This window comes from Panthera pardus, unplaced genomic scaffold, assembly GCF_024362965.1.
Source record: "Panthera pardus isolate Hobbes unplaced genomic scaffold, ASM2436296v1 HiC_scaffold_17, whole genome shotgun sequence".
Lineage (NCBI taxonomy): Eukaryota > Metazoa > Chordata > Mammalia > Carnivora > Felidae > Panthera > Panthera pardus.
This window is the reverse complement of record NW_026526732.1, coordinates 113,270,353-113,295,359: the sequence shown is the minus strand read 5'-3', so window position 1 is coordinate 113,295,359 and position 25,007 is coordinate 113,270,353. Positions and strand designations below refer to the sequence as shown.

Sequence of the window (25,007 nt, the reverse complement as noted above, 5' to 3'; positions counted from 1 at the left end):
AAGCAAACAACCCGAAACCAAACCAAAAAAAAAAAAAAAAAAAAAAAGAACCGAAGGGCTTGAACTACTTGATTTCAAGAATTTCTGTGAATCTACAAAAATAAACACTGTATAATGATTGTTATATAAATTAATGGAATAAAACAGAGAATCCAGAGATAGATCACCACATAGACACTTGATTGCCAAGATAATCAATAGAAAAGAGTCTTTTCATCCAATGATGCTGGACAAAATCTGCATCTCAAAGCTGACCTCACACTATATGCAAAAATTAACTCAGTCCAGATTGATCATAGAGCTAAACATATATGCCAAAGCTATACACTACTGGAAGACATCAGGGAAAAAACTACATGACCTGAGTTAAAGACATTTAGATCACAGAAAAGAATCATAGACCTAAGTGTAAGAACTAGATCCATAAAAAGTTGGAGCAGGAGATCTGTGTGACCTCAGGTTACATGAGATTTTTTAGATCCTACACAAAGAGCATGTACCGTAAAAGAAAAACACAGTAAGTTTGGACTTCATCAAATTAAGTTTGGCTTTCCAAAGTACACCATGAAAAAAATCAAGACACCAGCCACAGAATGGGAGAAAATGTTTGCAAAACATGTATCATGATAGAGGGTTTGAATCCAGAGTGTATAAAGAATACAACTAAATAATGGAAGGTCCAACAACTGACTAGCAAAAAAAAAACAAGCAAAAGAATTAAATACTTCACCAGAGAGGGAAAATATATGAATGGTCAGGAAACGCAAGATACTTTGCATTCAGTCAATGGTGACAAATGCAAATTTTTAAAAAACTAAAAAAATATATATTTTATTTACTTTTGAGAGACTGTGTGCAAAAGCAGGGGAGGTACAGAGAGAGGGAGACAGAGGATCCAAAGTGGGCTCCCTGCTGACAGCAGAGAGCCTGACGCAGGGTTGGAACTCACCAACCATGAGATCGTGACCTGAGCCAAAGTCTGACGCTTACCCTACTGAACCATCCAGGTACACATGAGAAATGCAAATTGAAACAACAGTGAGATACCTCTACACACACTTTGGGACTCCTGAAATTAAAGAGACTGAAAATACCATCTGCTTCTGTTGGTAGGGAGCAACCAGAAATACCATATGTTGCTGATAAGAATGTCAAATGATAGGGACGCCTGGGTGGCTCAGTCGCTTAAGCGTCCGACTTCGTCTCAGCTCATGATCTCACGGTTCATGGGTTCGAGCCCCGCGTCGGGCTCTGTGCTGACAGCTCAGAGCCTGGAGCCTGCTTCGGATTCTGTCTCCCTCTCTGACCCTCCCCCGCTCATGTTCTGTGTGTCTCTCTCTCTGTCAAAAATAAATAAAAACGTTAAAAAAAAAATGTCAAATGATACAACCACTTTGGAAGACATTTATAAATTTACTATCAGGTTAAATAGCCTCACTAAGCCTAATTAAAAAAAAAAAAAGTATTCTGAACCAGAGTTCAGTGCACTATATACTCATGCCCTCATTCACTTAACTAACGTGAGCAAGGATCTAGTGATTGGTGGAATCCACACTAAGGATCTAGTGATTGGTGGAATTCCATCCACTGGAAACCACAACGTCATAAGCACACCGTGGTGCTGAAAGAGCTTATGGCTTAGTTGAGGTGACAGTCAGGCTTATACAATATGGTGTCCACTATGGGACCACGTAGGAAGACGGTGGATAGCAGATTTGTGAGATGAGGGAAAGCTTTTCAGAGGTAATGATGGCCAGGTGGAAACCTGAAGGCCTTCTACTGTCTTTCTGTGCTTCAGCTCACATTAGCTTTTAAAGTTTGTGCCGCCCCGCCAAAGGCAAGGGATCAGACCTGTACCACAATCTGATACCCTCCGTAGAGAGATGAAGGTAGGGAAATGGGCAATATGAACCGTGAGATTTATCACTGGACAGATTTGTGCTTTGGCCACCACATCTTCTTTGTATGAGTATGCGTAACAATCGATAGCACAACTGAATTAAGAAGAGAAGTGCTCTGTGAATTATCTGTTGCATGAGTGATGAGGGGATGTGTAGGGAATGCGTGAAATAGGAGCTGAATCCAGGGAATGAGGCAGAGTAGGTTATCTGGGGTCCTGGGCCCGTGAGTGAATGGTAACTGCCTCCGTTTATGATGAGGCCTCCTTGGTCTGGGTAGATGGCTGTTGACTGCTCGACTCAGGTAGAATTTGGGGTGACTCACCTCCCTGCTGTTGCTATGTTGTTCTCCTCAAACACTAAGCCTGGAGGAAAGTTTTCTAACACTTTTAAAGCTATATCATGGTAGAGAAAATCCAGAACTCTTTATACTATTCCTAATCCACCTTACCAGACTGAAGATTCCTTGGTCTATCTATATCTATATAGCTATAGATCTATCTATCTATAGATCTATAGATCTATGTCTATATTTAGATATCTATATCTATAGATAGATAGATCTATAGATATCTATATCTATATCTATTTAGATATATAGATATATTTTATTTGTTTTCCTAAGAATGCAGGATATGTATATTATTTTAAATAATTTGGTTCATAGAATCAAATAACAGAATTGCTTATTCACAGCAATTGATTTCAAAATAAATCTCTGGCCATAGCAATTTGGGATCTTAATGCTATTCAGATTGTGTTAACTGAGAAAAAATGCACGATTTGTTTCCTAAGTTGCGGGGGGAGGCACAGTGTGGAAACCCTGACTCTTAATATCTTCAAAACTGGGTAAGTAACCTGAGGCACTGAGGTCATAGAAGTAGAAACAGGGATTTGGTGTTCTTCTCTTTTTTTCAAAAAATACAAATCTCTTTCTGTTCTCTTTCATAGTATGCCTTAATATTTTATTTTTTTCTTCCCATCTCTCTTGACTCATGTTTCTATTTCCCTTTTTGCCTTGTTTGTGTTTCTTAGCTTGTGGAGTTTCCTTGGTCCCTGCTTATATCAGTGGTTCTCAAACTTGCGTGTACATTAGAATCGCTCAGAGGTTTGGTTAAAACAGACCTCTGGGCTAGGAGTCTCGGATTCAGTGAGGAGAGAGGAGGGATGTGTGTGAAAATTTGCATTTGTAGTAAGTTCCCAGGTGATGCTGGGAATTTCCTGTGTCCACACTGTGAGGATCACCGACTTCTAAATCACCCTGCTGGTAGCAGCCAGAGGCAGTTGTGAATGTTCTAGAAGGGGCTAAAATGGAACTCAAGTGGTCTGGATGCCTAACTGCATGAAACCTGCGCAATAAATCTACACTTTCAAGGTTAATCGCGATCTTGTTTTTAACCTTAAGATCAGGGATATTTTAAAATCTTTTCATAACTGTTCCAGTGATTTATAAATTCACAAAGTGTGTAGTTTTGAATGTGTTATCATTCTTTGTTGTGTGTTTCCTCTGATAAGTTTTTCTTGATTTGCACAATCACCTTGTCATTGTTGAGCCTTTGCTGAATATCTTCTACTGAAAACATCATCGAATAGATCATATCTTACTACACGGTTCTGACAGCTGAAGAAAATGAAAAAGCATGGGTCTGTTTAATAGGTCAAGAGTGGAGGCGTAATCAGTTAACATAAGTGAGAAGATTCAGAGATCTATATTGTCTGTACACTTTGCGTTTCACAGGCTTGGTTGGTAGTTATGCCCTTTCCATATGTTTTGCCAGAGCTAAACATAACAAAATTAATCAGTAAAAACCCTGTGAAATGCCCGAACATTCTTTGAGAATTTTCATTCGTCCTCAGAAAATCACTTTTCTTCTATTATTTTGTTCATCCCAGGTTTTGCCTTTCTTCATTTGACTTTCCTAAATTGAATTTGTTTTGCGGATTTGCCATCCGGTCTTGCCTTTTTTTTCCTTCTTTCCTCTGTCCTTCACCGTGAAGTTGGTTTTTCTCTTTCTTGAAACTCATTTCAAGCTTCCAGGTTACTTTTTACCCCTGTGGACTTTTAGGCTTGTACCTGAAAGGAGTATTGTGTATTTTGTATAGTGCATTGATAGCTGGAGACAATAGAGTCCCAATTAGCCAATTAAACCTGGCAAGATATGGACTGTTGCCCAAACCCTAGGACCTTTTGATCCAGACACGTGGTGCACATCCTTTGAACTTAAGAAAATTCTCTGCTTCTTTTTAAAAAAATAATTTTTTTAATGTTTATTTTTGAGAGGGCAGGGGAGAGGAAGAGAGAGACTGAGACACAGAATCTGAAGCAGACTCCAGGCGCTGAGCTGTCAGCACAGAGCCCGATGCGGGGCTGGAACTCGTGAACTGAGAGATCAGGACCTGAGCCGAAGCTAGACACTTAAATGACTGAGCCACCCAGGCGCCCCCAAAGATTCTCTGCTTTTTACCCCGCTGTCTCATGCAGGGTAGGGACATGTATGCGCTGGCGAAGAACTGGGCTCATTGTGTTGGCTTCTTCCCATGCAGTCACCTGCCTTTGGATTTGAACCTCCTGAACTAAACCTTTGTGAGTCCTTAAGGTTTGACCTTACCCTCATTTTATTCATTCCTCTTCCGTGGGATTCCTTAGTAATTCTCATTTTGAGAAAGTTGTTTTGGTAAGTGTGCCCGCTCCCAGATAATGTATTAAGGATTCATAAATTGTACCTGACACTGGCATTGTTTAGGGGCTAGCGGATGTCCAGAGAATAGTAATTTGAAGAGAACGAGAGAGAAATGAGGGTAGGGAAAAGTTAGTGACTGTAATGTGGAGGGGATCTTCTTAGGGACTTGGTGAAGGTTGTGAGGCCAAAGAGCTTTAGAAATCTATTTTCTGGGCTCCTGGCTGGCTCCGTAGGTTAAGCGTCCCACTCCGGTTCAGGTCATGATCTCTCGGTTCACAAGTTCCAGCCCCGCGTCGGGCTCTGTGCCGCCAGCTCAGAGCCTGGAGCCTGCTTCCGATTCGGTCTCCGTCTCTCTCTGCCCTTCCCCCACCCGTGCTCTGTCTCTGTCTTGAGAGTAAATATTAAAAAAAAAAAATCCATTTGCAGCTTAATCGATCCAGTATGCTTGATAGTCATGTTGCATAAAGACATTGTTCTCTTAGAGGTTTCTTAATGTTCAGAAATCTTTGTGTGGACTTTCTTTACTCTGAGAATTTTTTTCTTTTTCTTTTCTGTCTCCCCCCACCCCCTCCACTTTTTTTTTTTTCTGCCACGAGGAAGTTTTGTTTGGCCTGGAGTAAATGAAACTCAGAGCCCAAAAGGCTTGGTTAAATTGAGCTTGAAACTGAAAACTCATGATGCTCTCGTGAGCGCTGAGCAAGAAGAATATTTGCTTGTGCTTCACCCCAGTGGAATCATCTGAATTTTCTGTTTCCATTTCCTCGTTGCCTTCAGAACCAGAAGGAAAAAAAAAAAACTATGAATGTAGAAAACGAACCCCTCTGAGATATTAAATTCTTATAAATTGGAACTCGTTCATAACCGATGCAGGGGTTCAAATGAACCTAATGTTGGTCGTGAGCAAACTCCATTGACCTCATTGCAATGACATGCCCTGCACTTCGTGTTCGTTCCAACTGGCCGTCGTCACACAACCTCCACGCTTGCCACGGGCAGCCGTCAGACCACTGCCAAGTTGGCAGCTGTGACGGCAAGGCCATCGGTCAAATGGGGATGGAAAAAACATCGCTCCCCCTCTTACCCACTAGACCAGTCCAGTGCTCGGTTCGGGGTTGGGGCAGCCCAGCACGGGCTCTCGAGAAATTCAGTGAGACTCCTACTAGAGGCACTTGTTTCAGAACTTTAGTGGAATTGAATAGTTACACCTGTCATCCCCCTGCAATAAATTAGTTTCCATGTCAACATGAAGCCTGATAGAAAATTCCAGCTGACATTAGGACACTGCAATGGCAACGTTTCCTTCATGGCAAACGAAGATTGGTCTGCAGAAGAAATGTTTTAGGGGAAAAGTTTGAAGACTGGCTGGCATTTAAAAATTTGTCTCTGTCTATTGGTTCGGTTCACTCCTTATCATAAACCTTGGTAATTACATTTTGTGCTTCCTTCGATGCTCCAAGACTGACAGGACTGTGTTTAAGGAGAAAGAATGGAAAACTCCCAACAATACTTGAATTCGGTTCACTCGGCCGCGTGTGTTATGACAACATCTTTCATCACAGTAGTAATCTCATAAGAGTAATGCTGGACAGCATAACAATAAATTGCCTTTATCTTGCCTTTATTTGTTTGAGCTTAGAGAGTTCCCTCGTAGCAAACATTTTTCTGTAGAAACCACATATATTTTCCTTGGTGCTCCTTTCCTTGGGGAAAAGAATTGGATAAATGAATGCATTTTTGCATCTATGTGGTATTTTAGATTTCCGCGAAGAAAAGAAACATTCGTATTTTCAAGGCTTTCCTTGGTTCTAAGCATTTACTTTTACAACACGCACATAATTATCTTTCCAGTATTCTTCTAAAAAGGGCCTACCTATATGCTAAATATGGGAAGTGAGAACAGACCCTTGGGAGAACAAGAAAAGACAGAGTTGACATGACATTGTTTATGCTACCTAAAAGATTTTAGGCAAAGCTTTTGTACAGATAGTCTTGATGAGTTATCAATGCTACTATCATTACTAAGTTACAAAGCTGGTCTTGTTTGTATAGGAAAGATGCTGCTTCCTTTCCATATTGCCTGAACCAGAAGAGAAGTTCTTGTTCAAGAAGTTCTTGAATCTCCTGCGTTCTCAGGAAGAGGGAAAACAGCATTCAACACCAAAGTTGGCCAGTGGGATTTTCACATTCTTAGACAAAGGTGAGGAATTCATTCACTGCACGGTGAACAAACTACACAATAATAATAGCAATACCATATGTTAAAGTTTCCTGTTAAAGTAAGTGTAACTGATTTCTTTTTCCATTTGGACATTTGAGGCTTTGGCCCTATTGGCATCTGTCGAAATAGCTTAAAATGCTGGTATATCTTAGACACTTTAAATATGTCATCTTACTGATTCTAGTAACAACCTTTGAGGCAAATACTGTTATTCTTGCTGTTTGTGTATGAGGACACTGAAACATTGAGAGCCTTGAAAATTAGTTTCTTCTAAGTTGACCAGTGAATTAATGGTTGAGTTACAAGATCCGATCCAAAGGAATCTGGTTCTAAAACTCTTGCTTTTAAATGTTACACTTTAGTGTTTCGAGATGTGGATGTAGATGAGGTTTTATTGCTTCTTTTCATAACCATTCCAATGGTTATGTTTCTTCTTGAAGGTAAATGTCTAGTGCCCTTGATATTACAACAATCCATGTTATTTCAATGATTAGTGTATTCTCTTTTGGGTCCTTCTGAGTAGTAGGGCTCATATTAGAGAAACATGAAAGAAGGCCCTCTACTATTTCTGCTCAAGTTCTTATCTTAGGACCTAGTTTTGATATCAAGATGACCAGAGAGCAACATGCGATGGGACCCCTGTGAGAGACCAACTTTCCCAGAGAATCAAGATGATTCCTTTATCCCAATCCTTGTACTAAAGGTTCTCAAATAATCAGTGAGCATTTCTCACTCACTGGGTACTCAATCTTCTGCCGAAATTTGTACTTTCTTTAAAGCTTTAGTATCCAAAGATCCAAAGACCACCTACCACCTAGAAGAATGTTACAAATGAAAATTCTTGTCCCCAACCCCCTGAGTCTGCATTTTAACCAGATTCATAACTGCCACAGGCCTGGAAAGTCTGATGTCAGGGAATGTCCCAGAAGCAGGGGGAAGGTAGACTGAGTTCAGGGAGACTTGATTCCTTTAACTTTTCACATTAACTTTATCAGTATGTATGTATATAATACATACATACATACATATATATATTTATTATATACATACACACACATATATAAACAGGTTAGACCATTTCTTTCTTTTCTTTTTAGTTTTTAAAAATATTTTTATTTACTTTTGAGAGGGGGGGAGGGGCAGAGACACACACACACACACACACACACACACACACACACACAGAATCCAAAGCAGGCTCCAGGCACAGAGCCCCACACGGGGTTCGAACTCACAGACCACGACGTCAGGACCCGAGCCCAACTGGGACGCTTAACGGACTGTGCCACCCAGGTGCCCCTCTTTATCAGTATATTAACACGTGGGTCATCACACATCCAGCCCAAATCCAGGGGGCCTCCCCAATGTCAGATCTGAAAAAGGGGAAACAGAAGTCAGCAATAAAGGACTTAAAACCTAAAGAGAGAGAAACCTAAGAAGGTGACAAGAAGGGCGTGCTGCCCACACCCACACTGTGAAAAAGCTTTGAGGAGGCCAATGCGCCCACCAGAAGTGTTCTACAGGCAGTTCGGCCCCGCCCTCTGCCCTGTCTGGGGTTTGCAGGTGAGCGCACAGATGGAATGGGGATTTTCCTATTGTCCCCGATGGACTCAGGACACGTTTTCAGAATGCATGATAAAAACAGCACTTCCTCAGCGTCCCTCGCTGTGGTCACACTTCCTGATCAACATGGATTTTGTTATAATGGTTTCTTTCTGTTGACAGAAACGTAGTTGGCGACCTCACGCAGCCTACAGCTGGAGCGGGAGCCAAAGCAAACACACCCTTTGGCTCCTCCTAGCTTCAGATGGTTGTAGTTTTTGAGTATGTGCCCTGGCAGCCCTCGCTGCTATCACTGTTATTATTTGAATTTATTGTGGAGCTTTTCATAATTCTAGTAAGGATATATATTCCAAGATAGGACAAGGGTTAGCTAAGTTCACGGAGAGAGGAGAAAAATGCAGAGAGAGGTAGGAAGCTGCCCGGGGCTGAGCTCTTTCCAAACCAGGGAATCCATGACCTCCTAGATCACCCTCCCAGGCTTGCAGCCTGAGTTGTTTTTTTTGGATTCTGTGGGCCGCAGGAGCCAGTGGGTGTCAAGCTTTTGCCAACACGATCCGGAACGTGTTGGTTATTTTCTCCACCTGGTGTTACTTCTGGTCACCAACAAGCAAAGTAAAATTAATAAAAATAAACGGGGGTTTTGCCTTTTTTTTTTCTTCTTTCCATATCTGATTTGTTTTGAGGTATCTACGTATTAGATCTTAAGGGGACACCTGAGGTTGTGGCAAGTGTTGGTTAACAGGCCATTTTGCTCCCTCTGCCTGGCTACGGTCTGTTTACTCGTTTGATTTTTCTGTCTCTCTCTCTCTCTCTGCCTTGGAGACACACTCACTGCCTCTCTGACGGTCTCAGGCTGGAGGCTTCACCGGTGTGTATGTGCTGGAAACTTCCATCAGGGCTTGCTCACTGCTTCCTCACCCTTTCCCCACATCCTGCATTCATTTTAGGACTGTCCTTCACCACCTGTCACCGGCCTTGTGTTGTTTAGAATGCAGGCTTCCCTGAACCTGTTTGTAGAATTCTTCAGCTCTATCATATCGTGCTCCGGGTCACTGCAGGGGATGATGAGAGAGCGTGCTAATATCTCTTTACCATTTTCCAAATGTAAGCAAAGGCAATGGTAACTCATAGAAAACCTGGATGGAAGTGGACGGAGACATGACCGGGCAAGCAGATCATTAGTTCCCTACCACCTGAGTCCTCAAACTAGTGTCTCTCTTTTATTCCAGGCCTTAACTTTAATGGCCTAATTTAGCAACAACTGTAGCACCCCTCCCCCTATGATCTATGACATCTGTCCGAGGTGTTTCCTTCCAAGTTATGGAGTGAAGAACAGAGCAACCAGCAGATGGCCTTTCATCACCAGACTAGAGTCTCAACTGTTAACCCTCAAACTGCCCCCTACGTATAACTCAGTTGCTACAGGTGCTAGAAGGGCATCTGTAAGAGAAACCGGCCTGAGAACTCAGGATCAGGTCCAAGAACTCCCCCACTATCCTTGGGTTATTCTATCACATTGTGGCTACATCCCTTCCCATTGGTTCTTTGAGTGCCCATGAAAACTTATCATACTCTGCCAGTGTTTTCTGTTACTGTTCTTGTTTTTGTTTTTTTTAATCTGGTAGAGAAAGTCTTGATCGTGACCAGGGACCTTCGGTAGAAGGACAAAAATGTGGAATGGAAACCATACATGGGTTTGAGAGTTTTCTGGGGGGAGATGGGAAAATAGGAGCAATCACATGGCTGGAGCAGGAGTGTGTATGAGATGCTACGCTTGTAAATTTTGTTGAAGCTTCTTGAGCTTTCTTGAAGCTGTAGGGCAGTGTTGCCCAGTACACTTCCCTTGGGGAGGGGAATGTTCTGGATCTGTGCCACCATATGGGAGCCACTACCCGCATGTGTCTACTGGGGCACGTGAAATACGGGTAGTGCAACTGAAGAACTGAGACTGCTTTCATTTAATTTTAATTAATTTACACTTACATTTCAAAGGCCACGTATGCTAGTGGCTTGTGTACTGAACAGGGCAGTTCTGGGGGGTCAGTTATGTGGAGACGGGCTTGGTAGCTTATAGTTACATCTCATTTCCTGGAAGATATGAAGGGCATGAGCATACAGGGCACAGTCTCCGCTCCAGCATCACTAAAGTCACGAGTGAGAATCTCTAGACGTTTACTTATACTTCCTTTAGGAAATGAGCCCGCAACTGAGAATGCTCTCAGAACGGTCCGTACATACCCCTCTTGGCATTAAAATTGCCTATTTATTTATATCTTCCCCCACCGAACTGTATACTCGGGGAAAGCAATTATTTTTGTCTCATTCACCACTGTATACTAAATGCAGACTACAGTGCCTACCAGAGAGGTATTTGGAAAACACCAGTTGAACAAATAGTTTTCCACATGGATTATTCATAGGATCATAAAATGTCAAAGCCAAGAGGGACTTTTGTTATTGTGACACGCCCCGCTGCTGCCTCCTCTAAACCACTTTTTATTTCTTCCTTCTGACTGGCAAACCCCAGGGATGTTACGGTGTCCAGGCCTCCCCCTTATGACTCAGTGAAACGTGGCCTATTCTCCTCAACTCTAGGCGTAAATCCTGATTGGTATAAACAAATAATGGCTGTCTGGCCCAATTCCCTTGGCAATAATCGGTGGGCTTTTAATCTAGTTCTGATCAGGAGGATGTGAGGGAGTAGTTTTGGCAAAGGTTTACTCTTAAAAGGCATGTAAGGAAGAAGAGGTCCATCTTTTGCTTCTAGATTTTCCTATGTCTGGATGTGAAGCCTGGAATTTCTGCTGCCATTTTGTAAACACTGGGGGAGTTGACTGAAGGCAGAGAATTGGAACAGATGTAGAGTCTATGGTAATGTTGAGCTGATGAATCAGCCAACAATGAAATCTGTCAAATTTGTCCACGGTTTGTTATGGACGATCACAAATTTCCATACTTTAATGCCAGTTGAATTAGGATTTTCACAGACTGACATGGCTTGAATGGATCCTCTGCAAAGCTGTAATCGAGGGGTCAGCCAATTCCATTCCAGAGAAGTAGGTTCTTCTCTGGAGCCCACTGGGGAAGACTCCAATTGCAAACGTACATGATTATTGGCAGTATTCCGTTCTTTGCAGGTTACCAGGGGTCTTCCCCTTTTGCTAGCTGGTGGCCAGAGACTGCTCTCAGCCCCTTCTTGTATGGCCTTCTCAACATGGCCACTCATGTTTCAGCTTGCTTCTTCAAAACCATTCAGAGAGTCTCCTCACAAGATGAGTTGATACAATCTTATGTAATAGGGGTTTTGTACATCTTGTAGGCTTTGCTGAATCCTACTGATTAGAAGTCTCCAGTCCTGTCCACACTCCAGGGGAGAGGATCATGCATGGGCTTAGTTATGGGGGCCACCCTTGAGTATGTTTGCTAAATCTCCTCACTTTGAAAGTGAGGAAATAGGCCCAGGGGGATGATTTGGCTTCCCCAAGATATGGTTCCTTGGTAGAGGAACTAGGAGTACATGCTCCATTTTTTCCCCCATCTCAACCTACTACCTCAGCCACAAACCAGCTCTGTGACCTTCTCCTTGTTACTTAGTCTCTCTGAGCCTTGGTTTTCTGATTGACCTAAGACAAGGTCAGTGATGTCTATCTTCAAGAGACTGTTTTAGAGAGTTTCATGTAGTAATATCGGTAATGGTTTTTGCAGATATTAGGTGCTATAAAATATTACTTTCGGCTTTCTTCCCTTCTCTACCATGTCATGTGGTCTCTCTCTTATCTCCTTAATGGGAAAGAGGGGAGGAAGACTAGAATGCTTGGGGAGTTGTGTTTTACTTTCAAGGTTTAGAACCTAACCTAATCTGTTAGGTTAAAAATGATGGTGAGCAAAGTTTTTTTGAACCATCTCAGGAGTAAAAACCAAGGTCCAGAGTCAAATAGGAATCCCTTCTTTAAAAGATGCTAACACAACTGTGTCTTTGCTTTGGCCACAATCTCTGAACTTAAAGTCAAAGCAATTGTATTGCTGAACTGAGCTCTGGGGACCTTCTCCGCAGCATTTGGTTTTTGCTTTTTAAATCAAGGACAACCAGGTCCAGTGGAGAGCAGTTTTCTATGTCAGCTGATTGCCATAAGTAGTACACCAATAACTGCTTTAAAAGGATACAGGCTAGATGGTTAATGAAAATTCTTAAAGGGCTGCTGTTAAGCTGTGATTCTTGAAATTCACAAATTTCCATGGGTTCAAGATAAGTTCACTTCCTAAAGCCTGCATGAAAATTCTATTCCTTCTCTCTGACCCACACTGAATTGTTTTATAGGAGAAGGTCAACAGGGTATGTGTTCTTTCTTACTACACTATCAGACTGCTGTCCTTTGGGGACAAGAGACTTTATACACTGGTGAACCATCATGTGTGGTATGAAAGTAATGTCTTAGGATAGACTTTGACAGAGTTGGGAGCTAGACTATTGTCCCCTTATTTATTAAGTTAGGCTCCTGAGGGAGATCTGTATATTAAAAAATGTTCCAACAATACTCATGGGCGTGGTTCTTAGTTCCATGGTCCCATTCTGGCCTTTATTGCAAATATGAACTGCTTTAGCTGAAATGATTCTGTAGTCTCTGCCTTGTTATAATAATAATAATAATAAAGCTATCCTGTATTGAGATCTCATCCTACATCAAGCCAAGCTTTGTTCTAAGTGCTTTACATATATTAAGTCACTTAGCCCTCTCAGGTACTCTTGACATAGGAGCTACAATCCTACAATACTATGTTTTCTGAACAGATATAGATACAATATATGCTACCAATTTAAATTTGCCTTTTATTTCGTCATCAAAATGTAAAATATTATTCATGATATCATGAGGCAAATTCGCCTGGAGGCACCTCTATTCTTCTTCTTATCTGTGCTTGTCCAACACAGCATCTAACTATTTGATTCACCCTGGCCTCTACCAAAGTAAGAGAGGACATTCAGGGTCTCATAATTTATTATGGAGGTCTGTGGTTGGAAGGATTATCACACATTACTTTTTTTTTAATTTTTAATTTATTTTAGAGCTTGAGCAGGGGAGAGCAGCAGAGGGAGGGAGGAAGGGAGAGAGGGAGAGAGAGGGAGAAAGAGGGAGAGAGAGAATCTCAAGGAGGCTCCATGCTCAGTGCAAAGCCCAACACGAGGTTCGATCTCATGACCCTGAGATCATCACCTGAGCCAAAACCAAAAGTCAGGTGCTTAACTGACTGAGCCACCCAGGTACCCCTTTATTTTTTTAATTCTTATAAATATTGTTCATTAACTATTGTAAATTGGAATTGGAGTTGATATCAATATGCCTTATGAGTTATTAGTGATTATCTGATATATTATTATGTGACACATTTGCTTGCTCATTGTGTACAGGTGTTTTATACAGAAGTAGAAGATGAAAACCATTTCTTAACTAAGACTTGCTAGAACAGAATAATGTAATATAAGTATATAATGTCCAGTCCCAATGATCTGTCACTATTTATCAATGATTAATATATTTTAACATTCTTGCTTAGCTTCGTGAGCTTTTGTAAAGGGTGAATAACGTGTGCTGTCACCAAAATCGCTGTGCCTCCTTTTCTCGGCTGATTTTTGTCACAGGAGAGGCACTCACTCATGATTTCTATATCACACTCAACTGTACCATTACTATTTTAATTGGATTACTACTAACCAGCACAGAGTTTTTTGTTTGTTTGTTTTTTCGTGTGAAAATCTACACTTTTAATCAAAGCAGGTACAATAAGTTAAAAAAAATAAGTCTGAGGGATGTTATTCCTGGGAAACAGACTTTTTTCTTGTTGAAACAGAGCAACATCAAGATATGCAGTGCCACACACTCGTGTTTGCAAATGCTTAGTGCCTTTAGAGGCTGAACGCTTGTTCATAGATAGGTGATACAGTTACTCTGCAATTCTATAACCTTAATTCTTTTTTTTTTATTATATGAAATTTATTGTCAGATTAGTTTCCATACAAAACCCAGTGCTCATCCCAAAAGATGCCCTCTTCAATGACCATCACCTCCCCTCCCCTCCCTCCCACCCCCCATCAACCCTCAGTTTGTTCTCAGTTTTTAAGAGTCTCTTATGCTTTGGTTCTCTCTCCCACTCTAACCTCTTTTTTTTTCCTTCCCCTCCCCCATGGGTTTCTGTTAAGTTTCTCAGGATCCACATAAGGGTGAAAACATATGGTTTCATATGGTCTTTCTCTGTATCGCTTATTTCACTTAGCATAACACTCTCCAGTTCCATCCATGTTGCTACACTCTCCAGTTCCATCCACATTGCCATATTTCATTCTTTCTCATTGCCACGTAGTACTCCATTGTGTGTATAAACCACAATTTCTTTATCCATTCATCAGTTGATGGACATTTAGGCTTGTTCCACAATTTGGCTATTGTTGAGAGTGCTGCTACAAACATTGGGGTACAAGTGCCCCTATGCATCAGTACTCCTGTATCCCTTGGGTAAATTCCTAGCAGTGCTATTCGTGGGTCATAGGGTAGATCTATTTTTAATTTTTTGAGGAACCTCCACACTGTTTTCCAGAGTGGCTGCATCAGTTTGCATTCCCACCAACAGTGCAAGAGGGTTCCCATTCCTCCACATCCTCTCCAGCATCTATAGACTCCTGATTTGTTCATTTTGGCCACTCTGACTGGCGTGAGGGATATCTGAGTGTGGTTTTGATTTGTATTTCCCTGATGAGGAGCGACATTGAGCATCTTTTCATGTGCCTGTTGGCCATCTGGATGTCTTCTTTAGAGAAGTGTCTATTCATGTTTTCTGCCCATTTCTTCACTGGATTGATTTTTGGGTGTGGAGTTTGGTGAGCTCTTTATAGATTTTGGATACTAGCCCTTTGTCTGATACGTCATTTGCAAATATCTTTTCCCATTCCGTTGGTTGCCTTTTAGTTTTGTTGATTGTTTCCTTTGCTGTGCAGAAGCTTTTTTATCTTCATGAGGTCCCAATAGTTCATTTTTGCTTTTAATTCCCTTGCCTTTGGGGATGTATCAAGTAAGAAGTTGCTGTGGCTGAGGTCAGAGAGGTCTTTTCCTGCTTTCTCCTCTAGTGTTTTGACTGTTTTCTGTCTCACATTCAAGTCCTTTATCCATTTTGAGTTAATTTTTGTGAATGGTGTAAGAAAGTGGTCTAGTTTCATTCTTCTGCATGTTGCTGTCCAGTTCTCCCAGCACCATTTGTTAAAGAGACTGTCTTTTTTTCCATTGGATATTCTTTCCTGCTTTGTCAAAGATTAGTTGGCCATACTTTTGTGGGTCTAGTTCTGGGGTTTCTATTCTATTCCATTGGTCTATGTGTCTGTTTTTATGCCAATACCATGCTGTCTTGATGATTACAGCTTTGTAGTAGAGGCTAAAGTCTGGGATTGTGATGCCTCCTGCTTTGGTCTTCTTCAAAATTACTTTGGCTATTCGGGGCCTTTTGTGGTTCCATATGAATTTTAGGATTCCTTGTTCTAGCTTCGAGAAGAATGCTGGTGCAATTTTGATTGGGATTGCATTGAATGTGTAGATAGCTTTGGGTAGTATTGACATTTTAACAATATTTATTCTTCCAACCCATGAGCACGGAATGTTTTTCCATTTCTTTATATCTTCTTCAATTTCCTTCATAAGCTTTCTATAGTTTTCAGCATACAGATCTTTTACATCTTTGGTTAGATTTATCCCTAGGTATTTTATGCTTCTTGGTGCAATTGTGAATGGGATCAGTTTCTTTATTTGTCTTTCTGTTGCTTCATTGTTAGTGTATAAGAATGCAACTGATTTCTGTACATTGATTTTGTATCCTGCAACTTTGCTGAATTCATGTATCAGTTCTAGCAGACTTTTGGTGGAGTCTATCAGGTTTTCCATGTATAATATCATGTCATGTGCAAAAAGTGAAAGCTTGACTTCATCTTTGCCAATTTTGATGCCTTTGATTTCCTTTTGTTGTCTAATTGCTGATGCTAGCACTTCCAACACTATGTTAAACAACAGCGGTGAGAGTGGACATCCCTGTCGTGTTCCTGATCTCAGGGGGAAAGCTCTCAGTTTTTCCCCATTGAGGATGATATTAGCTGTGGGATTTTCATAAATGGCTTTTATGATGTTTAAGTATGTTCCTTCTACCCCGACTTTCTCGAGGGTTTTTATTAAGAAAGGATGCTGAATTTTGTCAAATGCTTTTTCTGCATCGATTGACAGGATCATATGGTTCTTATCTTTTCTTTTATTAATGTGATGTATCACATTGATTGATTTGCGAATGTTGAACCAGCCCTGCATCCCAAGAATGAATCCCACTTGATCATGGTGAATAATTCTTTTTATATGCTATTGAATTCGATTTCCTAGTATCTTATTGAGAATTTTTGCATCCATATTCATCAGGGATATTGGCCTGTAGTTCTCTTTTTTTGCTGGGTCTCTGTCTGGTTTAGGAGTCAAAGTAATACTGGCTTCATAGAATGGGTCTGGAAGTTTTCCTTCCCTTTCTATTTTTTGGAATAGCTTGAGAAGGATAGGTATTATCTCTGCTTTAAACGTCTGGTAGAACTCCCCAGGGAAGCCATCTGGTCCTGGACTCTTCTTTGTTGGGAGATTTTTGATAACTGATTCCATTTCTTCGCTGGTTATGGGTCTGTTCAAGCTTTCTATTTCCTCCTGTTTGAGTTTTGGAAGTGTAACCAGCACAGAGTTTTAATTCTTCCCCAGGAAGAGTAAAACAGGATCATGTACATCTCTAATTTTGAGTCTAGAACCACTACCAAACTCTATATTTTGAGTAATCGTATTTTATTGGAGAGCTTCAACTAAATGATCACCATGAGGAGGAAAAAAACAATAATACTCTATTCCAGTGATGAGGGGGTTTTTTGGTGTCTTTTTGGGTTTGGGGAGGATTTTTGTTACTGTTTTTGTTTTAAGCTAAAAGCTATGGTACTTTAAAGTCAATGAATGGCTTTAATTTGATGCTGAGGACTTTATGATGTAATAGACTGCTGAATTCCACCTGATTTAAGAGGTCTTAGCATCATCTAGAGGCCATTAGAAACTGAAATCCAGCTTTGGAAATTCTTTGAAGGAAATGATGCCCAACTGATTTTGAGAACTATTCAAAGAACCTGGAGCCATCAGGGCTTCAGAGTTATATGTCAGTAACTTAATGGGTTCTTTATGCTCCTCACTGCCAGAATACCTGGGTAACATAGCACAGTGGATTTACTTGGAAAGTTTTATCTCTTCCGTACACATGGGAGACTGACTGTTAGAGAAATGGATGTGAGTCTTTGCATGGCATCTTCATAGCCAATAGACAGCTGACATTTTAACTGAACAGATAGGTTCATAAGTAGCTTGGGTGCTAACATATGGTGACATTTCCAATTATAGGCCCCTACTATAGAGTAGAACTTCTGATTTTTTTTTTAATTTACTGACACAAAAGAAAACTCTCTTAATGTCCATTTCTTTTGGTGTCTCAAGAAAGATGCAAAATAATTGAAGGTGTGTTATATAATAAGGGAAAATAATTTATTGCCTTAGTAACAAAAATATCTCATCTTCAGAAAAATAAAGGCATACGTACTATGGGAGAGATTTGCTACCTTATACCTGGCTTTGCTTAGATCTCAGATGCCTGGATCAAATTAGTATACCCTGGGAGAAATCAGCAATACATCCTGGATTGAAAATTCCTACAAGAGGCTTTTTGTCTTAGAATCTAGTTTGTGCGGAGTAGGACAGCTGGGTACCCATCGCTAAGGAGATGCGTATCCAGGAAGTCAGACACAGGCATCGGAATGTAGAGACAATTTAATTCCAAATTCCTAATGTGTTGTTTTAATTTTGAACGTGTGACTCCATGTTTGTGTGTGTGCATGTGTGTCTACTTAAGAACTAAGTTGAGGAGGAACTTTGAAAACTTTCATGGTACGCTACAATCGTTTGTCTCTAAATGGCACATCGTGGCCACTTCATGAACCCAAATCCTGCCTCCAAAATGTTCTGCTAGTCAGAGAAGTCTTCAGATGCAATTACTTGTCAATATATCCAACCCCTTTTGACGTTAAAGCTTCTGGTCTCAGAGTTCAAAGTTAAGTTTTAGGCATTTATTTCATTTGTAGTTTTTCGATGAGGTTCCTGACTGATGGCCAGAATTTCATGGCTTTGATTTCCCAAGTCCCAAGTTCAAAGACCCTTGGTGTGATTTCCAATACAAGTCTCTGAGAAGGCACTGATTACAAAACAAAGGACAAAAGAGACCAGAGGGACAATGGTAGCAGGGGAAGAAAACACTGGTGAGAGCAAATAGACCAAGAAATAAGTGAATGAGAAAGAGTGAAGGAAAAAAGGGATAAGAGTGACAAAGTACCAAGAGATTGTGTTATTCATATGCAGTTTTAAAAATCATATCGACATTAGGATATTTAAAGACCGAGGCTAGTTGCTCAAAAGTATTGATACGAAGCCACTCAAACTAGTCAAGTAAAAGAGCTTGTAATTATCATTTTAAAAATCCTAAAGCATGAAAGAAGATTAAGAAAATAAAAGTGGAGAATTTGTGCATGGGTCCTTCTGATAGTACTGAAATAAAGTGTGCCCATGTCCATTAGAGACTCTATTACCTATCATACATAAATCAAATGTCTATTTCAGGGTTTTTTTTTCTTTGAAGTATATTTTACTTTGCATTTCTCTGTGTTATATTTTGCTCTGAACTAATACCAAAGTGTGAATTTGGCATGCTTGTTTGAATTCTAATAGTTAGGAAGTAAAGGGGAAAAATGAATGTCTAATTGATGCCAAAGAATTTATTAGAATTTTGGCTTCAAAATGATCATTTCTTTGCTTTTACTAATATTTGTTATGTTTTTTTTCTCGAGGCTCTCCTGTGGAATATTCCCTAATTACCTAGTTAACCTGTTGACATTTTAAATTAATTTTCCACCTGAAACGTGCTATTATAATTAGAGCAATGTGATCGGTTAGGGTCACGGGTTAACCTGTGTGCCGTGTCATAATAGAACTGTTGAAAAGATAGCAACCGTTATTTGCTAGCCGATTTCCCCATGTATATACACCAGGCGTGTATGTTTTTGGTGCATGTTGAGCAAGCTGGTCAGACACAGAAATGCGTCCACAACCAAGTAATAAGCATTTGTGTGTGGATGCTTTGTGTTGGTTGATACACAATGGAATCCATTTCCAGCATGAAACTGTCAAAGCCATAGCATAACTGTGCAAACTCTCCATGCTTTTTTTTTTTTTACCACACTTTATGATTTCTGAAATTCAGCCTTTTTAAAAACCAGAATTACAAAGTTTAGTTTTAAACACCATGCCACTGCGGTTTGAAGTTTAGTGGCATTAGAATTGCAGGGAAAAGAGGTTTTCATTATGAAATTAAATCTACTTTCTTCCACACGGAAATTAGACTTGCTGCTGGTTTGTGGGCTAACATTTAAGTAGTAAAAATGATCTAAAGTGTAGTCTTTAATTTGACAAATATGTAGATCTTTTGAATAAAACCCTACGAGATAGCACTTGAAGTAGGATTAACTTCAAGTTTCTTCGTGGACGTGAGACAAGGAATTCATTAAAATAGAGATTTCAAGCGCCTTGCTTGACAAATGAGAGTAAAATCGGAGTGGCAGCCCGGAGCCTAAGCTCTCATGGATACATGAATGGATCTGTCTGTAAAGTTCAGGGATTTATCGGAAGGCACAGTACAGGAAAGCCAATTTCCTTCTCTGATGTTGGAAGGCAAGGAAAGAAAGGAAGGGAAGGAGCGGGGATAGGAAAGGAAAAGCAATGCGTCTGTCTCCTTTCCCACGTGACTCTGTTCACAATCAAGCATTTGATTCTGTTACTGTGGCTTGCTGACTTGAGGTTACTTTCAAAATCCTTTTATTATCTTCCTACCATGGACACAGGAGAATGGGCAATGAGACAAACAAGAGAATATGGTTTCCTGCCTTCCTGGGCTTTCTGTAGATTGGGAGACTGATAGGCCTCTAAATACTAATTATATCTTCTACTGTTCCCCATATTTCAAGGTACAACATGTCTTGCAGTGAACATAGAAATGGCTAAAAACTGTTTTGCAAAAAAAACAAAGTAAGGGTGTGGGGAGCAAAAGCAAATAGTGCATGAGAATGGATCCAAAAATAGGAGCAGGTGACGGTGTCCTCTCTTCTTGGTGTCACCCCAAAGGAAGTTGGAAACGCCAAGCATTAAAGGCTCACCAAGTCTACCCCAGGAGAGAATTTCCGTAGAATGAGATGAAGTACACGCTTGTAAAATCACCAACCCTTTCTCCAAGAACTCTAGGAAGCCATGGCAGTGAGGGAGAGGAGGACTTCTTTTGTAATTCGCGTTTTCAAAAGAAAAATGGCAAATCTGTTTATGGCAAATTAGTTATTTCTGCCAATCTTTCGCATTTGTGATCTAAACCTACTAAAACTTGACTTTTTTTTCCTAAGCTTGGTGTACATAGTCAACATTTACACTTAATTCAACTTCAAACACAATTACCCAAGCTCTGAAATCTGGTATTTTATCAAATTACTCTTAATTTTTCTCAGTATGACTTTTTTTTTTTCACTGCCCAGTGTTTTGGAGTGGAAGATGTCTGTTCCACTCTTTGAAGGCTGATCTTTGTCTCTGGTAGGTACTTGCATATGTGTGTGTATATTCCCTTTTAGAAGAAATGAACAGGCATTCCCCATCGTATGTTTACAAAACGTTTAGTAATTTATATGCTAAAAATATCAAAGATCTTTTGTATACCTGAGAACCTGAGAATTTCTGCTGATGACAAATGAGAGATTTTAGATATTTAACTATTCCAAGTGATTCTGAAGCACTTATCTCTTGGGAGAAAAAAGAACTTTATAGAGTCGTATGAATCCAGATGTCCTTTCAGATTGTGAAACAGCTCAAGCTGTTATGTAAACGTTCGGGTTGTGGTAGAAACCATAATATATTTTTCCAAAAGGCATTGCTTCTTCCATTTTAAACTTATGTGCTCTTTGAGGGAAACTTAGACCATGTGTTTGTGATTCATTTACACTTAACTCATCAAAATAATGTTTGCTAAGAGCTGTTGGGTATCCAACCAGTTTCTTAATCTATGTGGATTTTTCTTGAAGTTTTTTTCTTTTTTTTTTTTTGTCTTCTTAGAACTAAGATGTTGAATTGGATCAAACCACTCAAGTTTTTTGTTCTCTGTTTTTGTTTTTTGTTTTTTTAAATTTCCTCAAACTTGAGAACCGAAAAGATATGGTGAAATCAAAGCAGAAAGATACCTGCTATCTCTTACTGAACAATGACTCTCCTAAGACTACGATTATAAAAGAAATCCTTAGCTACTAAGAAGTGAGCTTTCTAGTGTTTCCAAAGCAAGTAGGTTACTACAGAATGGCTAAAATTTGATGTTATGCATGGCAGTTATTACAAATGTAGTGGTGGGGGGGCTGTGCCTGGGTGGCTCAGTCAGTTGAGGTTCCAACTGTTGATATTGGCTCAGGTGGTGATCTCATGGTCATGGGATCGAGCCCTGCATCAGGCTCTGTGCTAACAGCCTAGGGCCTGCTTGGGATTCTGTCTCACTCTCTCCCTCCCTCTCTCTCTCTCTCTTTCTCTCTTTCTCTCTCTCTGCCCTTCCTTGCTCTATTTCTCAAAGTAAATAAATAAACATTTTTTAAAAATGTAGTGGCAAGGTGTGGCCATTTAGAAGTAATATTTCCCTTGGTTTATACAAATATGTTTAAAAAATGACATAGCAGAGTAATATTTCCCTTGCTTTACACAAATATGTTTAAAAAATGACATAGCAGAGTATGTAAAAGAAATATGTTAGCATGGTGGCTATAGTTGATCATATTGTATTGTACACTTGAAACTTGATAAGAGAGTAGATCTGAATTATTCTCACCAAAGGAAGGGAACTCTATGAAAAGACGAGATGTTAACTAATCTTACCATGGTAATCATTTCACAATATATATGTATAATCAAATCATTCTGTTGTATATCTTAAGCATTCACAATGTTTTATGTCAGTCAATCATATCTCAATAAAGCTATGAAGACAACACAAAAAGCCACCAAGAAATAGGCCATTTATTGGGGCACCTGGGTGGCTCATCAGTTAAGTATCCGACTCTTTGATTTTGGCTCAGGTCATGATCTCACAATCGAGAGAGCTCAAGCCCCAAGTCGGGCTCTGCACTGAGCATAGAGCGTTCTTGGGATTCTCTCTCTCCCTTTCTCTCTGCTCACCGCCCCCCTCCCCAACACCCACCACTCACACCTGCAGGCTCCTGCTGTCTCTAAATAAGTAAATAAACTTAAAGAAACAAGCCGTGTTTAAAAGGAGGTTTGATAAGGCAATATGAACATTACAGCTGTGCTCAGAGTACACAGAACTCAAAGGACACCTGCCACAGTGTTGTCCAGGAGCATTCTCTAGGGAAAACCAGTGCTTTTAAAATACTGGAATCAGGGACACCTGGGTGGCTCAATCGCTTAAGCGTCTGACTTCAGCTCAGGTCATGATCTCAGGGTTTATAGGTTCAAGCCCTACATCGGGCTCTCTGCTGTCAGCTCAGAGCCCGATTCAGAGTCTCTGTTCCCCTCTCTCTCTACCCCTCCCCCACTTATATTCTCTCTCTCTCTCTCTCTCTCTCTCTCTCTATCTCTCTCTCTCCCAAAAATAAACATTAAAGTATTTTTAATAAAATAAAATAAAATAAAATAAAATAAAATAAAATACTGGACCCAGAGGGGAAAAAGATACATAGTTTTTTAGTTCATAGCTGATGTTTCCTCCGAGATTTTTATAAGGTTGGAAAATTATAGATAGGCAGATGAATTTTGTCTTTTCTGAAGGGATGAGAACTTTTGTGAGTCCAAAATTCACACTTTTACAGGAGTTACCCAAAAGGAATGAGGGGAAAGTGTTATCAAGAAAGACTAAGCGCAGATACCTGCCCCAAGGTCAGATGGGTAGGCAGGGATTGATTTGGTTTGTGCGGTCCCGTTTAGGCTGTCATAGGAGTTCAGATTTGGTCACAACTGTCACGGGAAGCAGCTTGTGGGTTGTAGGCAGGGGAGGGACATAATTTGATTCGTGCTTCCTAGACCACTGGGCTGCTCGATGGAGAACGGGTCACAGAAAGGCAGTTAAGACCAGGGAAAGCCTGGAGTAGTGCAGGGAAGAGATGATGGTGATTTAGCCCATGGTTCTCGTGGCTCAGCTAGAGAAAACTCAGTAGACTCCTATTGTATTTTGAAGATGGAATCCATAGGACTTGCTGACGGTCTCATTGTGGGGACCCAGTGATGCCTCTTTCGTGGATCACATATTGGAGAATATCACATACTAGTTATAGGGGTCGTTTGTTTCGGTTTTGGCAAATTGCTCTGTGGCTTACTAAGATGCCTGTTAGAGACCCACGTATAAATGTCAAAGTGTAGATACGGATAGTGTGTACTTGGTATTCTCAGTAGGCATGATTGCTGTGGAAAAGATCCTTAGATAAAAGTATTCCTGTACTCTCTACATGGGCTCTTCAGATCATTCGAATGAAAACCAGGGCAGTCCAAGCAGACGTGCCTAATCCTATCAGAACACGTCTTTAATACACATCTACTTAAGGATCTTCCTAAACCTAGGAGGAAGAATAAATAGAATCACCCACCTGCTGTTTATTGTTTGTGGAGTATCGTTAATGATTTTATGCTCCCGTTCGCTGTTTGCTGTTTGCACGTAATTCATTCTGAAATACGATACTCGGTGCTTTGTTTTGAGTCCTAGGGTTCTGTAGCTCATACTGAAGGGAAGTATGTCTTAAACACTGCCACACAGCAAATGGACTTATGAAACTGTGTTTGTTTCTGTGAAAAAGTATATATATATATATACACACCTATCTATGTACGTATATATATAAAAAACATGAATTTTATGTGTATCTCTTATATACATATAAATATACCCACATTTATGTGCAGAGATATATCCATGGCATCATAGGTGTTTCTGACCCCACTAACCCAACGATCTCTGGGTCCTCTTGTATATTTTCAGTCAACCAGGGCTTTCTAGCATTTTCCTAAGTATATTTTGCAGTCAGTGTTGTTTATTTTGCTGTAGCCTCTCCTTCCAATTATTTGTGTTCTGGCTAATACACAAATATTAGTTATTTGTTCTGGCTAATACACAAAATCTGGCTAATAGTTTTGATTCCGAAAACTTGATAAAAGTGATAGCACTGGACCTACCCCAAATAGATTAGCATTATAGTTGTTAAAATGCGGGTTCCCTGGTAACTTGAAATGCCTTCAAAAAATGGCCAGTGATGCAGCAGAAAAGATCATCTGGCGACGTGTGGCTGGGCAAAAGGCATCCTTGTAAGGATCACACTCTAATGACACCACATAGGGCTGGATGAGTTAGTGACACCATTTCCAGAAACCTATGCCTCATGCAAAATGGGGTTTTTATGTGTAGGTGGATTATGCAAATCTTCTCTCTTTTTTTTGAAGGTGTTTTTAATGTTTATTTTTGAGAGAGAGAGAGGGAGAGAAA

The 25,007-nt window shown here is 40.3% G+C and overlaps 1 long non-coding RNA gene across 1 annotated transcript in view; it reads left to right on the top strand.

The window, feature by feature from the left end:
- The window catches only part of LOC109252706 (uncharacterized), a 413,372-nt gene that overhangs the window by 123,184 nt on the left and 265,181 nt on the right, over positions 1-25,007 (top strand). Inside the window, exon 3 of the long non-coding RNA XR_008423024.1 lies at positions 6,629-6,776. This is a non-coding gene — a long non-coding RNA (uncharacterized LOC109252706). The remainder of the gene's footprint in view (positions 1-6,628; positions 6,777-25,007) is intronic.